The sequence below is a fragment of the Diceros bicornis genome, chromosome 25 (assembly GCF_020826845.1).
Source record: "Diceros bicornis minor isolate mBicDic1 chromosome 25, mDicBic1.mat.cur, whole genome shotgun sequence".
Lineage (NCBI taxonomy): Eukaryota > Metazoa > Chordata > Mammalia > Perissodactyla > Rhinocerotidae > Diceros > Diceros bicornis.
Genome location: NC_080764.1, coordinates 50,391,025 through 50,403,622, shown reverse-complemented (window position 1 = coordinate 50,403,622; position 12,598 = coordinate 50,391,025).

Genomic DNA, 12,598 nt, shown 5'->3' with positions numbered 1-12,598 from the left:
AGATCTTTGCCTTAAGGAACCCTACCTCGGCCCTTGATCAACTGTACTCTGTGTTATGGTCAACTCAGAGCCCTACATGGATCAGTGTTTCCTACCGCCTCTCTCCCGTGCGTGGCTCATGTCAGGGAGTATAGTCCACCGAGTGAACAGTAAGCAGTCTTCCCAAAGCATCAGATATGAAAAGGAGGAGACGCGGGGTTGGGTGTGGGACCCCATTCCGTGCCTCAGTGCAGACAAGCTAGAGGTCAATGCATCCCTCCAGAGACTGGGAGAAAAACAGGAGGTTATGAGCACGAGGTTCCCTCTGCAGGCCTTGAAGCAGGGACCTGGAATCAAACTGCTGACACCGTGGATCATGGTTGGTTTGACAGGGAACTCACGAGGAAGATAAGGACGTGAAATAATGAAAATCATAAGAACAGCAGCGAACACTTCTACTGAGCCAAGGACTGCACCCTGAATGTAAACTCTGTGCTGGAACATATCTTAACTCACATGACCCTGAAAGCATCCCGACGTAGTCAATGTTGTTCTTTGCACCATTTGCTAGATGAAGAGACTGGGTACAGTGGCTAGAAAACTCAGCCAGGTTACAAAGCGGATAAATGGCCGAGCCCAAGCTCAGTGCTCTTCTGTGATGCTCTTGGACTACAACTCCAAGTGAAGTCTCTAACGACTATCTCCGCTCGCACTGCCAACACCATCGTCCTCCGTGGAGTGGATGGAGGCAGGCGTGGGCAGGGCAGGGAGCCGGGTGTGGCAGGCCGCCAGATCTAAGGTCTGGCACACAGGTTGCCAGGTGGCTCCCTCCTCTGAGGGGGCCCAGCACACGCCCCAGGGGACTTGGCGGCAGGCCCCAGGGCCCTTTCCCCCGGATCTTGTCCACTTGAAAGGGGGCCTGGCCCAGGTGGCCGGTTGGGCTGGTTGGCCAGCCTCCTTTGGACAAAGCAGGCGAGCCCAGCCAGCCTTCCAGTCGCCCCCGGCGTGGCACCAGCGCCCTCAGGCCGAGGGCCTCACGCGTGCCCTCCAACGCGGATTTCTCCTCAGAGCCGTGGCCTGGGCACTAGGAAGGCCAGGCCCTCCCGACTCCAGAGATGATGCTGGGACCCGTCGCCGGAAGGGCCTGCCCGTGTGGCAGCGGCTCCCCAAGCCGGCGGCCTGCTGGGGCCTCACTCACTGCTTGGCCATAAGCCTGTCTCGGCCCTTCGGATTCCACAGAGCCTTTCCTCCACCTGGCTGGAGTCGACAAGTGCGGGCGTGGGGTGAGGCCGTGGTTTTGCCTTTCCAGGAAGAAATGAGGCCCGGGCAAAAGCAGCTGGCCGAGGCAGAGCCTTGACCTGGCACCCCAGTCGGCCTTTGGCCACCAGGTCCAGACCACCGCTTCCAAAGAAGGGAAGCGGCCGGCCAGCTGATTGCAAGTGGGGGATGGGAGGGAGACAACAGCTGAAGCCAAGTCCAGCAGGGCGTTGGCGTTCCTTCTTCAGCTGGGACTGGCCTGGCCTGGCGGGCGGGCGGGGCCTCCACTGAGGACCCCCGAGGCCCGCCCTAGGCCCCGGTGGTGGCGGGTGGCGCATGCGCCCTTGGCCTCAGGGGTTGAACCCAAGCCCACAGGGCACTCAAAGCAGCCGGAGAAAGAAGGGGCCAGGGGAGAGGAAGGCAGGTAGGCGAGGCGGGCAGGGCTCGCCCACCTCTTCTCCTCAGGTCCCGAGAGAGAAAGAGAGAGAGAGAGAGAGAGAGAGTGAGAGACAGACAGACAGACAGGCAGGGAAAGAGTGAGAGATCCCTGACCTCTGAGTATCTGCATCCACCACTGCTGCCAACTCACAGGCCATCCCACTTCCCCCCCTCCATCCCCATCCCCAGGCGCGGCCCCCCCGGGGCCAGCCACACCACGGAGAGGCCCCTTCATGGTCACCTCCGTGCTGTCCCTTCCGGGCCTGACCCCACTGCAGGGGAACCGGTTCAGACAATCCAATCGTCTACATGTCCCTCTCCATGACAATTGTCTTCTCCAGTCTCACATGCCCAAACCGCACCCCCCAACATCCTCCTTTGTCTGCAGCTGGAGATAGGAGGAGAATCTCTGCCATTGTGTTGAGAGACTCAGTTTCGCGGGTTTCTCCCCTGTACACGTGTTCTGAAGCTGGGTATTATTTTCTCCAGCGAACCTGTCTTGTGAAGGATTTGGCCAGCCATAAGAAGCTTCAGGGAAGAGGCGGAGGGGGCTTCTCTCTCCGCCCCCGACAGCCCTGAGCTGGGTCAGTGCCTCAGACCTGGCCAGGGGCAGCCCATCCCCCGGCGCCCTCTCCCGGGGCATCCCAGGAAAGCTTCACAGCCAGCCCCACCCCACTCGCCACTGCCAGGACCATCGGCCTCCCTCGGGAGGACGGGGCAGGACAGGGAACCGGGTGTGGGAGGCCGCCAGATCTCAGCTCTGGCACACAGGCTGCCAGGCTGCCTGGTCCTCTGAGGGGGCCCAGCACACGCCCCAGGAAACTTGGCGGCAGGCCCCGGGGCGCTCTCCTCTGGAACTCGTCCACTTGAAAGGGGCCTGGCCCAGGTGGCTGGTTCGACCGGGTTGGAAAGAAATCTTTTTCTTCTCTGAGAGACTGTTGCTTGTCATCTCCTGGACATGAGATGACAGACAATTGTTCCCATTTCCCTTTCTACTTGAAACCTGATGGATACATTGCCCACTGCCTTTAGAGACTGCAGGTCTTTCTGAAACTCTTTTCAGTGCGCTGGCTCACTTCAGCATCATTTCATTGTTCCATCCGAAATTCCTTTCAGTTGGATCTATTTTCCTTTCTAATCCTTTTGTATACCTAGATATTTAAAAGCTGCTCAAATCTGTAGTGGAGAAAAGTTGGGTTACAACTCTTTCAGACAGCATGTAAACCCACATTTTAGGGTTTCTACACAAAACGTCTCTGCCATGTTTCTAGCAGCTCTCCTTCCATATATTTTCCTCCAGGACTTCCTGTGACAAAATTGCCTTTCTAAAAGCCAGTCCTCCGTTCACTCTCTTGGCCAGTCACGTTTCCATAGAAAGAAAAAGGACTGGATTTTCCAAGATGCAACAAGAATGATCAAGTCCCGATTCACACCTAGATATCCTGCTCCTGTTCTCCATGAATTGCAAAATTGAAGTTAATTATCTCGTTCATTTTGTCTAAATCTATTGGGTCACTTTGGCACTGAGCCCCTAAGCTGGTCCACAGCCTGCTTCAGCAGACACCAAACTCTCTCTCAAGTGCCTGCATTCGTGTGCTGAGTAGGTATTGTATGTATTTAGATCGTATTCAACAAAAGATCTTCACGGATTCACTCAAGTACTTAAGCATCTACTATGTGCCCAAAGGTCTTGAAATGTTGGGGGTCTGCAAGGAAGACAGATATGCCTAAACTGATAAATTACACTACTGAAATCATTTGAATGAAAGAGATGTGAATAAACTGCCGTGGGACTCCAGGCAAAGAACCCCCATGGGTTGACCTACAACTAAGAGATACAGCTCTGTCCTGGGGCTCTGAGGAGAAAAAACAGCCACCATGGGGGGTGGACAGGCTCTGTACCATCTAAGGAAAGGAAAAGGAAGGGAGAGAAGATAAAGAGAAAACAAGAGAAACGGAAAGGTTTTCTTCTTCTGAGTGTTTCTGCCACCCACTTTTGGAGCACACTGCTTGCTGATGTCCTTTCCGGCCAGTCTTATCCTTCAGCCGGCTTCAGGAGACTTCACCAATTCGATTGTAAGGAGCTGGGCTCCTCCGTGCAGGCAATGCCAACTCCGGAGGGAGCCAGGAGGGGAGCCAAAGATTCACAGGACTCTGCAGCCCTTCTGCAGCTCACTGGTGTGGAGGGGCACCGAGGCTTCACCTTGGCCTCTGTCTCCAAGTTCACATAAAGGAGGGTCGGTTCCTTCCTCGCTAGATGAGCGTGGAGAGAAACCTCCTTCACAGAAGGGATTATGGAATAATTAAAGTCAGAGCCTTGAACAAGGCAAAGGGTTAGCACCATGAATCTGAAGTGACTGGACATGTGAATTAGTAACCAGTAGGACGAGGAGCTGAAGACAAAAAAAGGAAAAAGGCAAGAAACCAGTTCTCGATTTTCTAAGATGGAAATGCAAGTCTTTCTTCTTCCAAAAGAAAAAAGTCATTGAACCCTTTCCTTGAAAATAAAACTGAAAGGGGCCACATGTTGCAAAGAAGGGTTTTAACCGTGATGTCACTACACAATCATGTGTAGCCATCAGTTGTTAAGTGCACTGCAAATAGTTCACACCTTAACAATTATGTTACCAAAGTTCGCAGTTGAGAAATATAGACACACACACATATACATATATATACATGTAAGAAAAGAGTAGAGTGTGTGCCAATTGCTCACTGTACTATTGACAATATCACTCTTACAACTGAAAGCATGACTAGGAGAGAGAAGGTGGTGTGACCCTAGATTGCTAGAGTCACAGCAAGAAAAGTTAAGAAAGTGCCATCAGGTCATTTGGACAAAAGAATGCTATATGGCTGTTGGGTTTATAGAGATCCATTGGAGAAAAACAAGTCACTACATTAAATTATTTTCTACTTACCTGCATCACCCTCTCCAAGAACACATATTCTAAAATGAGACAAGTTATTACATTAAAAATGACCGGCTCTGGCATTTGGAAAACTACACCAAATAATGAAGTAAAAACTGGGTTACAAACATCCTGGTATCAACTCCAACTACCGTCTTTTACCAAACTAAAACTCTAATGATCACTAATTCACTTGCAATCTAGTGCTCCTCCCATATACAAAATCAACAACTTCCAATGTGTCATAACTTTTTTAAAATTTCCCTAACATTTTAGAGGATAATGTAAATATGTCTCCTGGAAAAGTTGAGAAAGATGGAGACACTAGGAAAGGAAAAGACGAAAATACTCCCCTAATCAATGATGTAAAACACAAGGCATGAACAACTGTTAAAAGAATTCTCTATGACATTGATCAAGTCTACTATCTCTACGCCTGGCTCTTTCCTATCAGTCATTTGATACATAAACAAATAGAATAGTGTATTTCATGGGATCAATTCTTTTAGTGGCGTGCTTTCCCTTTGACCACTACATATGCTTTTATGTGTTTGCTTTATTTTCAGGCGGCGTCACATCAGAACACCCTCATCTCGGCAGATCTTTGCCTTAAGGAACCCTACCTCGGCCCTTGATCAACTGTACTCTGTGTTATGGTCAACTCAGAGCCCTACATGGATCAGTGTTTCCTACCGCCTCTCTCCCGTGCGTGGCTCATGTCAGGGAGTATAGTCCACCGAGTGAACAGTAAGCAGTCTTCCCAAAGCATCAGATATGAAAAGGAGGAGACGCGGGGTTGGGTGTGGGACCCCATTCCGTGCCTCAGTGCAGACAAGCTAGAGGTCAATGCATCCCTCCAGAGACTGGGAGAAAAACAGGAGGTTATGAGCACGAGGTTCCCTCTGCAGGCCTTGAAGCAGGGACCTGGAATCAAACTGCTGACACCGTAGATCATGGTTGGTTTGACAGGGAACTCACGAGGAAGATAAGGACGTGAAATAATGAAATCATAAGAACAGCAGCGAACACTTCTACTGAGCCAAGGACTGCACCCTGAATGTAAACTCTGTGCTGGAACATATCTTAACTCACATGACCCTGAAAGCATCCCGACGTAGTCAATGTTGTTCTTTGCACCATTTGCTAGATGAAGAGACTGGGTACAGTGGCTAGAAAACTCAGCCAGGTTACAAAGCGGATAAATGGCCGAGCCCAAGCTCAGTGCTCTTCTGTGATGCTCTTGGACTACAACTCCAAGTGAAGTCTCTAACGACTATCTTCCGCTCGCACTGCCAACACCATCGTCCTCCGTGGAGTGGATGGAGGCAGGCGTGGGCAGGGCAGGGAGCCGGGGTGTGGCAGGCCGCCAGATCTAAGGTCTGGCACACAGGTTGCCAGGTGGCTCCCTCCTCTGAGGGGGCCCAGCACACGCCCCAGGGGACTTGGCGGCAGGCCCCAGGGCCCTTTCCCCCGGATCTTGTCCACTTGAAAGGGGCCTGGCCCAGGTGGCCGGTTGGGCTGGGTTGGCCAGCCTCCTTTGGACAAAGCAGGCGAGCCCAGCCAGCCTTCCAGTCGCCCCCGGCGTGGCACCAGCGCCCTCAGGCCGAGGGCCTCACGCGTGCCCTCCAACGCGGATTTCTCCTCAGAGCCGTGGCCTGGGCACTAGGAAGGCCAGGCCCTCCGACTCCAGAGATGATGCTGGGACCCGTCGCCGGAAGGGCCTGCCCCGTGTGGCAGCGGCTCCCCAAGCCGGCGGCCTGCTGGGGCCTCACTCACTGCTTGGCCATAAGCCTGTCTCGGCCCTTCGGATTCCACAGAGCCTTTCCTCCACCTGGCTGGAGTCGACAAGTGCGGGCGTGGGGTGAGGCCGTGGTTTTGCCTTTCCAGGAAGAAATGAGGCCCGGGCAAAAGCAGCTGGCCGAGGCAGAGCCTTGACCTGGCACCCCAGTCGGCCTTTGGCCACCAGGTCCAGACCACCGCTTCCAAAGAAGGGAAGCGGCCGGCCAGCTGATTGCAAGTGGGGGATGGGAGGGAGACAACAGCTGAAGCCAAGTCCAGCAGGGCGTTGGCGTTCCTTCTTCAGCTGGGACTGGGCCTGGCCTGGCGGGCGGGCGGGGGCCTCCACTGAGGACCCCCGAGGCCCGCCCTAGGCCCCGGCGGTGGCGGGTGGCGCATGCGCCCTTGGCCTCAGGGGTTGAACCCAAGCCCACAGGGCACTCAAAGCAGCCGGAGAAAGAAGGGGCCAGGGGAGAGGAAGGCAGGTAGGCGAGGCGGGCAGGGCTCGCCCACCTCTTCTCCTCAGGTCCCCGAGAGAGAAAGAGAGAGAGAGAGAGAGAGAGAGTGAGAGACAGACAGACAGACAGGCAGGGAAAGAGTGAGAGATCCCTGACCTCTGAGTATCTGCATCCACCACTGCTGCCAACTCACAGGCCATCCCACTTCCCCCCCCTCCATCCCCATCCCCAGGCGGCGGCCCCCCGGGGCCAGCCACACCACGGAGAGGCCCCTTCATGGTCACCTCCGTGCTGTCCCTTCCGGGCCTGACCCCACTGCAGGGGAACCGGTTCAGACAATCCAATCGTCTACATGTCCCTCTCCATGACAATTGTCTTCTCCAGTCTCACATGCCCAAACCGCACCCCCAACATCCTCCTTTGTCTGCAGCTGGAGATAGGAGGAGAATCTCTGCCATTGTGTTGAGAGACTCAGTTTCGCGGGTTTCTCCCCTGTACACGTGTTCTGAAGCTGGGTATTATTTTCTCCAGCGAACCTGTCTTGTGAAGGATTTGGCCAGCCATAAGAAGCTTCAGGGAAGAGGCGGAGGGGCTTCTCTCTCCGCCCCCGACAGCCCTGAGCTGGGTCAGTGCCTCAGACCTGGCCAGGGGCAGCCCATCCCCCGGCGCCCTCTCCCGGGGCATCCCAGGAAAGCTTCACAGCCAGCCCCACCCCACTCGCCACTGCCAGGACCATCGGCCTCCCTCGGGAGGACGGGGCAGGACAGGGAACCGGGTGTGGGAGGCCGCCAGATCTCAGCTCTGGCACACAGGCTGCCAGGCTGCCTGGTCCTCTGAGGGGGCCCAGCACACGCCCCAGGAAACTTGGCGGCAGGCCCCGGGGCTCTCTCCTCTGGAACTCGTCCACTTGAAAGGGGCCTGGCCCAGGTGGCTGGTTCGACCGGTTGGAAAGAAATCTTTTTCTTCTCTGAGAGACTGTTGCTTGTCATCTCCTGGACATGAGATGACAGACAATTGTTCCCATTTCCCTTTCTACTTGAAACCTGATGGATACATTGCCCACTGCCTTTAGAGACTGCAGGTCTTTCTGAAACCTCTTTTCAGTGCGCTGGCTCACTTCAGCATCATTTCATTGTTCCATCCGAAATTCCTTTCAGTTGGATCTATTTTCCTTTCTAATCCTTTTGTATACCTAGATATTTAAAAGCTGCTCAAATCTGTAGTGGAGAAAAGTTGGGTTACCACTCTTTCAGACAGCATGTAAACCCACATTTTAGGGTTTCTACACAAAACGTAGGTTCTAGCAGCTCTCCTTCCATATATTTTCCTCCAGGACTTCCTGTGACAAAATTGCCTTTCTAAAAGCCAGTCCTCCGTTCACTCTCTTGGCCAGTCACGTTTCCATAGAAAGAAAAAGGACTGGATTTTCCAAAGATGCAACAAGAATGATCAAGTCCCGATTCACACCTAGATATCCTGCTCCTGTTCTCCATGAATTGCAAAATTGAAGTTAATTATCTCGTTCATTTTGTCTAAATCTATTGGGTCACTTTGGCACTGAGCCCCTAAGCTGGTCCACAGCCTGCTTCAGCAGACACCAAACTCTCTCTCAAGTGCCTGCATTCGTGTGCTGAGTAGGTATTGTATTTATTTAGATCGTATTCAACAAAAGATCTTCACGGATTCACTCAAGTACTTAAGCATCTACTATGTGCCCAAAGGTCTTGAAATGTTGGGGGTCTGCAAGGAAGACAGATATGCCTAAACTGATAAATTACACTACTGAAATCATTTGAATGAAAGAGATGTGAATAAACTGCCGTGGGACTCCAGGCAAAGAACCCCCATGGGTTGACCTACAACTAAGAGATACAGCTCTGTCCTGGGGCTCTGAGGAGAAAAACAGCCACCATGGGGGGTGGACAGGCTCTGTACCATCTAAGGAAAGGAAAAGGAAGGGAGAGAAGATAAAGAGAAAACAAGAGAAACGGAAAGGTTTTCTTCTTCTGAGTGTTTCTGCCACCCACTTTTGGAGCACACTGCTTGCTGATGTCCTTTCCGGCCAGTCTTATCCTTCAGCCGGCTTCAGGAGACTTCACCAATTCGATTGTAAGGAGCTGGGCTCCTCCGTGCAGGCAATGCCAACTCCGGAGGGAGCCAGGAGGGGAGCCAAAGATTCACAGGACTCTGCAGCCCTTCTGCAGCTCACTGGTGTGGAGGGGCACCGAGGCTTCACCTTGGCCTCTGTCTCCAAGTTCACATAAAGGAGGGTCGGTTCCTTCCTCGCTAGATGAGCGTGGAGAGAAACCTCCTTCACAGAAGGGATTATGGAATAATTAAAGTCAGAGCCTTGAACAAGGCAAAGGGTTAGCACCATGAATCTGAAGTGACTGGACATGTGAATTAGTAACCAGTAGGACGAGGAGCTGAAGACAAAAAAAGGAAAAAGGCAAGAAACCAGTTCTCGATTTTCTAAGATGGAAATGCAAGTCTTTCTTCTTCCAAAAGAAAAAAGTCATTGAACCCTTTCCTTGAAAATAAAACTGAAAGGGGCCACATGTTGCAAAGAAGGGTTTTAACCGTGATGTCACTACACAATCATGTGTAGCCATCAGTTGTTAAGTGCACTGCAAATAGTTCACACCTTAACAATTATGTTACCAAAGTTCGCAGTTGAGAAATATAGACACACACACATATACATATATATACATGTAAGAAAAGAGTAGAGTGTGTGCCAATTGCTCACTGTACTATTGACAATATCACTCTTACAACTGAAAGCATGACTAGGAGAGAGAAGGTGGTGTGACCCTAGATTGCTAGAGTCACAGCAAGAAAAGTTAAGAAAGTGCCATCAGGTCATTTGGACAAAAGAATGCTATATGGCTGTTGGGTTTATAAGAGATCCATTGGAGAAAAACAAGTCACTACATTAAATTATTTTCTACTTACCTGCATCACCCTCTCCAAGAACACATATTCTAAAATGAGACAAGTTATTACATTAAAAATGACCGGCTCTGGCATTTGGAAAACTACACCAAATAATGAAGTAAAAACTGGGTTACAAACATCCTGGTATCAACTCCAACTACCGTCTTTTACCAAACTAAAACTCTAATGATCACTAATTCACTTGCAATCTAGTGCTCCTCCCATATACAAAATCAACAACTTCCAATGTGTCATAACTTTTTTAAAATTTCCCTAACATTTTAGAGGATAATGTAAATATGTCTCCTGGAAAAGTTGAGAAAGATGGAGACACTAGGAAAGGAAAAGACGAAAATACTCCCCTAATCAATGATGTAAAACACAAGGCATGAACAACTGTTAAAAGAATTCTCTATGACATTGATCAAGTCTACTATCTCTACGCCTGGCTCTTTCCTATCAGTCATTTGATACATAAACAAATAGAATAGTGTATTTCATGGGATCAATTCTTTTAGTGGCGTGCTTTCCCTTTGACCACTACATATGCTTTTATGTGTTTGCTTTATTTTCAGGCGGCGTCACATCAGAACACCCTCATCTCGGCAGATCTTTGCCTTAAGGAACCCTACCTCGGCCCTTGATCAACTGTACTCTGTGTTATGGTCAACTCAGAGCCCTACATGGATCAGTGTTTCCTACCGCCTCTCTCCCGTGCGTGGCTCATGTCAGGGAGTATAGTCCACCGAGTGAACAGTAAGCAGTCTTCCCAAAGCATCAGATATGAAAAGGAGGAGACGCGGGGTTGGGTGTGGGACCCCATTCCGTGCCTCAGTGCAGACAAGCTAGAGGTCAATGCATCCCTCCAGAGACTGGGAGAAAAACAGGAGGTTATGAGCACGAGGTTCCCTCTGCAGGCCTTGAAGCAGGGACCTGGAATCAAACTGCTGACACCGTGGATCATGGTTGGTTTGACAGGGAACTCACGAGGAAGATAAGGACGTGAAATAATGAAAATCATAAGAACAGCAGCGAACACTTCTACTGAGCCAAGGACTGCACCCTGAATGTAAACTCTGTGCTGGAACATATCTTAACTCACATGACCCTGAAAGCATCCCGACGTAGTCAATGTTGTTCTTTGCACCATTTGCTAGATGAAGAGACTGGGTACAGTGGCTAGAAAACTCAGCCAGGTTACAAAGCGGATAAATGGCCGAGCCCAAGCTCAGTGCTCTTCTGTGATGCTCTTGGACTACAACTCCAAGTGAAGTCTCTAACGACTATCTCCGCTCGCACTGCCAACACCATCGTCCTCCGTGGAGTGGATGGAGGCAGGCGTGGGCAGGGCAGGGAGCCGGGTGTGGCAGGCCGCCAGATCTAAGGTCTGGCACACAGGTTGCCAGGTGGCTCCCTCCTCTGAGGGGGCCCAGCACACGCCCCAGGGGACTTGGCGGCAGGCCCCAGGGCCCTTTCCCCCGGATCTTGTCCACTTGAAAGGGGCCTGGCCCAGGTGGCCGGTTGGGCTGGTTGGCCAGCCTCCTTTGGACAAAGCAGGCGAGCCCAGCCAGCCTTCCAGTCGCCCCCGGCGTGGCACCAGCGCCCTCAGGCCGAGGGCCTCACGCGTGCCCTCCAACGCGGATTTCTCCTCAGAGCCGTGGCCTGGGCACTAGGAAGGCCAGGCCCTCCCGACTCCAGAGATGATGCTGGGACCCGTCGCCGGAAGGGCCTGCCCGTGTGGCAGCGGCTCCCCAAGCCGGCGGCCTGCTGGGGCCTCACTCACTGCTTGGCCATAAGCCTGTCTCGGCCCTTCGGATTCCACAGAGCCTTTCCTCCACCTGGCTGGAGTCGACAAGTGCGGGCGTGGGGTGAGGCCGTGGTTTTGCCTTTCCAGGAAGAAATGAGGCCCGGGCAAAAGCAGCTGGCCGAGGCAGAGCCTTGACCTGGCACCCCAGTCGGCCTTTGGCCACCAGGTCCAGACCACCGCTTCCAAAGAAGGGAAGCGGCCGGCCAGCTGATTGCAAGTGGGGGATGGGAGGGAGACAACAGCTGAAGCCAAGTCCAGCAGGGCGTTGGCGTTCCTTCTTCAGCTGGGACTGGCCTGGCCTGGCGGGCGGGCGGGGCCTCCACTGAGGACCCCCGAGGCCCGCCCTAGGCCCCGGCGGTGGCGGGTGGCGCATGCGCCCTTGGCCTCAGGGGTTGAACCCAAGCCCACAGGGCACTCAAAGCAGCCGGAGAAAGAAGGGGCCAGGGGAGAGGAAGGCAGGTAGGCGAGGCGGGCAGGGCTCGCCCACCTCTTCTCCTCAGGTCCCCGAGAGAGAAAGAGAGAGAGAGAGAGAGAGAGAGTGAGAGACAGACAGACAGACAGGCAGGGAAAGAGTGAGAGATCCCTGACCTCTGAGTATCTGCATCCACCACTGCTGCCAACTCACAGGCCATCCCACTTCCCCCCCTCCATCCCCATCCCCAGGCGCGGCCCCCCGGGGCCAGCCACACCACGGAGAGGCCCCTTCATGGTCACCTCCGTGCTGTCCCTTCCGGGCCTGACCCCACTGCAGGGGAACCGGTTCAGACAATCCAATCGTCTACATGTCCCTCTCCATGACAATTGTCTTCTCCAGTCTCACATGCCCAAACCGCACCCCCAACATCCTCCTTTGTCTGCAGCTGGAGATAGGAGGAGAATCTCTGCCATTGTGTTGAGAGACTCAGTTTCGCGGGTTTCTCCCCTGTACACGTGTTCTGAAGCTGGGTATTATTTTCTCCAGCGAACCTGTCTTGTGAAGGATTTGGCCAGCCATAAGAAGCTTCAGGGAAGAGGCGGAGGGGCTTCTCTCTCCG